Raw genomic sequence first — 5,928 nt, forward strand, 5'->3', positions numbered from 1 at the left:
AATTGCACCCATCAGAAAAATTCTTGGCAACTAAATTTGGAATCTTTAAATTTTACCTTACAATATGAGAATCAGCATATCTGTGTAATTTTTCAAATGGCAGCAACTCAGTTATTGAACACTTAGAAGAGCACACACATGAACACTAAAGCATGAACACATAGAAACACACACACAAAACCACACTAAAGCAAACACAAATGCACACATTCCCAGAGATACACAAATGTAGATAAACGCACACACATACAAAGGGACACATACGCAGATACCTTTTAAAACACACGTAGGTACACTGAAACAATCACAAACACAGAAAAATACAGACACAAATAAAACACACTAAAATATGTAATGATGATAATATCTGTCCATTTTGGGAAAAGATGGACTACAGCCAAGTTGTACATCATATCTGGACTGAACATTATTGCGGCTGTAGAGGCAACTTAGTGAATGACAGTTCCATTCTGCAGTTGGTACAGATGAATAGTGTTGGCCAGAGGTCAACTGATTTTATTTTCTTCCAGCGGGCTCTTTTCCACCTGGTCATTTGTTTTGTCCTCTGTTTTTATCCATGCCCATTCTGTCTGTTGTCGCCAGGCTCTCTGACCAGCAGTAAGAACATTCCACCAGGACTGGGGAATGAAATCATGTATGTTGGTGCTTTCACCTGTTTCAGGGCCCCTTATAACTTCTCCCTCAATCATCTAACATGTTTCAGGATTGGGAAACATGCTTAGAGTTTCATACAGCCTTACCAGATTGGTCTATTCTGTGTCTCTGTTTAGATAGCTCTTGAAAGCTCAGGTTTCAGGACTCCTATACCCTGGGGAAAAGGCCTTGGCTAACCTTAAGTATGTCCCTCATGATTTTATAAACCTCTATAACATCACCCCTCAGCCTCCTAAACTCCAGGGGAAAAAGTCTGAGCCTCTACAGCCTCTCCTTATAACTCCAACACTCCAGCCTCAGCAACACCTTGTAAATCTTTTTTGCACTCTTTCCAGTTTAACAACATCGTTCCGAAAGCAGGATGACCAGAATTGTATGCAGTACTCTAAATGTGGCCTTAACAATGTCTTGTACAGCTGTAACATGACATCCCAACTCCTGTATTCAATGCTCTGACTAATGAAGGCAAGCGTGCCAAACGCTACCTTCACCATGCTGCAATGCTACTTTCAAGGAACTATGTACCTGTACCCTAGGTCTCCCTGTTCAACAACACTCCCCAGGGCCCTACCATTAACTGTGTAAGTCTTACCAAAATGCAACACCCTGCATTTATCTAAATTAATCACCATCTGCCATTCGTCCTGCCCAGTTAATGAAGATCTCATAGCACTCTTGGATAACCTTCTTCTTGGATAACTGAGCACTATACTACCAAATTTGGTGTCATCCAAACAAAGGAAAAAATACACTTTTTTATTCATTGATGGGATGAGGGCATCACTGGCCAAGCCACCATTCATTGCCCATCCCTAATTGCCGAGGGGGCACTTAAGATTCGACCACATTGCTATGGGTTTGGAGTAACATTTAGGCCAGACCAAATAAGGATGGCAGTTTCCTTCCCTAAAGTTAGGCTTTTCTGACAATTAGCAATGAATTCATGGTCATCATTAGACTAGTTCCAGTTTTTTTTTAAATTGAATTCAAATTCCACCATCTGCCATGGCAGGATTCGAACCTGGGTCCCCAGAACATTACCTGGATCTCTGGATTAACTATCCAGCTATATAACTACAAGACCATCATCTCCCCTGCATCTCATCACTTCACCTCATCCTTACCAAGAGCGAGGAGATGATGTCATGCCTTCACTTTGAGAATACCCTCCATCGTGTTGTGTGTGATAAATGGGACAGACTTCAAACAGACCTAGCAACTCAAGACTGGGCATCATGAGGTGCTGTGGGCCATCAACAGCAGTAGAACTTACTCCAGCACAATCTGTAACCCCATGGCCTGGCATATCCCTCACTCAACCATTACCATCAAGCCAGGGGATCAACCTCTGGTTCAATGGAGAGTGCAGGAGGGCATGCCAGGAGCAGCACCAGGCATATCTAAAAATGAGGTGTCAACCTGGTGAAGCTACCAAACAGGACTACTTGCATGCCAATAGCAAAGCAGTAAGTGATAGAAATAACTGATCCCACAACCAATGGATCAGATCTAAGCTCTGCAGTTCTGCCATACCCAGTCATGAATGGTGATGGACAATTGAACAGTCAGTTCAGGAGGAGGCTCCACAAATATCTCCATCCTCAATGATGGAAGAGCACAACATGCAGGTGCAAAAGACAAGGCTGAAGTATTTGCAACCATCTTAAAACAATGTGCCAAGTGGCTGATCTATCTTGGCCTCCTCCAGTGGTCCCCAACATTAAGATACCAGTCTTCAGCCAATTCAATTCACTTTGCATGATATCAAGAAATGGTTGGAAGCACTAGATACTGCAAAGGCTATGAGCCCTGACAGCATTCCAACAATAGTACTTAAGACTTGTGCTCCAAAATGTGCCATTCCCATAGCCAAGATTTTCTAGTACAGTTACAAGACCACCCAGGTATGTCCTGTACACAAAAAAAGGACAAATTCAACCCAGCCATTTACAGCACATCAGTCTACTTCGAACATCCATAAAGTGATCAAAGGTGTCATCAACAGGGCTTTCAAGCAGCACCTGCTCAGCAATAACTTGTTCAATGATGCCCAGTTTGGGTTCTGCAAGGGCCACTCAGCTACTGACTTCATGTCAGCTTTGGTTCAAACATAGACAAAAGAGCTGAATTCCAGAGGTGAGGCGAGAGTGATAGCCCTTGTCATTAAGACTGCATCTGACTGAATTTGGCATCAAGGAGCCCTAGATAAACTGGAATCAATGGGTATCGGGGCAAACTCTCCGCTCGTTAGAGTCATACCTGGCAGAGTCATCTCGGCTCCAGAGCTTCTCTGCAGGAGTTCCTCAGGGTAGTGTCCTCAGTCCAACCATCTTCAGCTGCTTCAACTACCTTCCCTCCATCATAAGGTCAGAAGTGGGGGTGTTCGCTGGTAATTACACAATGTTCAGCACCGTTTGTGATTCCTTAGATACTGAAGCAGTCTATGTTCAAACGTAACAGGATTTGGACAGGATCCAAGCTTGGGCTGACAAGTGTGTATTGGACCAGACCAAACCCCCTCAAAATATATTAAGGAGATTGCCTAGATGCTAACTTTTTCTTATTTTAAAGGCAAATACTGGATGTTGCAATTGCTGATGTAATTCGATTGGTCAAACTACCAGTCTTGAAGCAAAACACACTTTATTCATACACTGGAGTTAAAAGACAACAAAAGAAATGAGAAATTGGAATAACTTAACTCTGTTAGAAAACTTAACAGAATAATATATTATTTAATTCCTAAACAGCAACTGTTTCAAAATAGTAACACCCTATAAGCGCATTCTTGGCAAAGGCAAATTCAGTAAAATAGACTGTCTCACATGCAATTATAGCAGCAGGATGAGAACCTCAGCTTTTAGCTGTAACAGAAAGAGGAGAAACAGCTTCCACATCTAGCTTCAATACCCCACTGATACTGAAAGCTAAAACTAAATTTCCTAGTTCTTTGGGAGCTTGACCCCACCCATTCAGGCTGCTTCTATTGTTCCAAATTTAAAACAAACCCAAGGCCTCACGAGCTGTTTACATTATTTGCTTTGGAGCAGACTGCCTCAATCTTTCTTCATAAAGACACCAGGACAAAATACACCTCCTAAAGCCATAGTATCATCACAAGTGGCAAGTAACGTTCGCACCACACAATTGCCAGGCAATGACCATTTTCCAATAAAAGATAATCTAATCACCACCCATTGACATTCAATAGTGCTACTATCACTGAATCCCCCACAATCAACATACCTGGTGTTACAATTGACTAGAAACTCAAATGGACTCATCACATAAACATAGTGACTATAACAGCAGGTCAGAGGCTAGAAATACTGTGGTGAATATCTCACCTCCTGACTCCTCAAAGCCTGTCCATCTTCCACGAGGCACAAGTCAGGAGTGTGATGAAATACTCTCCACTTGCCTGGATGAGTGCAGCTCCAACAACACTCAAGAAACTTGACACCATCCAGGCCAAAGCAGCCTGCTTGACTGGCACCAAATTCACGGTGTTCAGTGTGGATGTTCACACTGCTCATAGCAGCAGTGTGTACTATCTACAAGATGCACTGCAGAAATTCACCAAAGATCCTTAGACAGCACCTTCCAAACTCACGATCACAATCATTTAGCAGGACAAGAGCAGCAGATAAATGTGAACTCAATCATCTGCAAGTCCCTCCAAGCCAGTCACCATCCTGACTTGGAAATATATCACCGGTCCTTCACTGTTGCTGGATCAAAATTCTGGAATTCCCTCCCTAATGGCATCGTGGGTCAACCTACAGCTTGTGGATTGCAGCGGTTCAAAAGGCAGCTCACCACCATCTTCTCAAGGGCAACTAGAATCATAGAATTCCTACAGTGTGGATGCAGGATATTCAAGTCCACACCGGTCCTCTGAAGAACATGCCACCTAGGCCCACCCTCCAACCTATCCCTGGAACCCTATATTTGCTATGGCTAATCCACCTAACCTGCATACCTTTGGACTGTGAGAGGAAATTGGACCACCCTGAGGGAACTCAACCAGATGCAGGAAGAATGTGCAAACTCCACAGTCACCTGAGGATGGAATCAAACCCTGGCCCCTGGCAACAGTGCTAACCACTGAGCTACTGTGTTACCCTAGGGACTCAGGACAGACGATAAAAATGCTGGCCAGCCAGCGATGTCCATATCTCACAACTGAATAAAAATAAATCCACAAACTTACTAACCATACCTCCTATATTCTCATCCAAATTGTTGATATAGAAACATAGAAGACGGGAGCAGGGGAGGCCATTCGACCCTTTAAGCTTGCTCCGCCATTCTTCACAATCATGGCTGATCGTCCAACTCAATAGCCCAATCCTGCTTTCTCCCTATAACCATTGATTCCATTCGCCTCAAGTGCTATATCTAGTCGCCTCATGAATACATTCAATGTTTTGGCTTCAACTACTTCCTGTGGTAATGAATTCCACAGGCTCACTACTCTTTGGGTGAGGAAATGTCTCCTCATCTCTGTCCTAAATCATCTACCCTGAATCCTCATACTGTGACCCCTGATTCTGGACACACCAACCATCGGGAACATCCTCCCTGCATCTACCCTGTATAGTTCTGTTAGAATTTTATAAGTCTCTATGAGATCCCTCCTCATTCGTCTGAACTCCAGCAGAAACAATCCTAACCTAGTCAATCTCTCCTCATACGTCAATCCCGCCATCCCCGAAATCAGCCTGGTTAACTTTGCTGCACTCCCTCAAGAGCAAGAGCATCCTTCCACAGAAAAAGAGGCCAAAACTGCACACAATATTCTAGGTGTGGCCTCACCAAGGCCCTGTGTAACTGCAACAACGCATTCCCGCTCCTGTACTCAAAACCTCTCGCAATGAAGGCCAACATTCCCTTTGCCTTCTTTACCGTCTGCTGCACCTGCATGCTTACCTTCAGCAACTAGTGCACAAGGACACCCAGGTCCCACTGCACACACCCCACTCCCAATTTACAGCCATTCAGGTAGTAATCTGCCTTCTTGTTTTTGCTTCCAAAGTGAATTACCTCACATTTATCCAAATTATACTGCATCTGCCATTGATTTGCCCACTCACCCATCCTGTCCAGATCATGCTGAAGGATGTCTGCATCCTCAACACAGTTGACCCTCCCACCCAATTTGTATCATCTGCAAAGTTTGAGGTATTACACTTTGTTCCCTCGTCCAAATCATGAGTGTAGGTGGAGAGTTAGGATGTGAGTTGGTCAGTC

This window comes from Rhincodon typus, chromosome 38, assembly GCF_021869965.1.
Source record: "Rhincodon typus isolate 14 chromosome 38, sRhiTyp1.1, whole genome shotgun sequence".
Taxonomy (NCBI): domain Eukaryota; kingdom Metazoa; phylum Chordata; class Chondrichthyes; order Orectolobiformes; family Rhincodontidae; genus Rhincodon; species Rhincodon typus.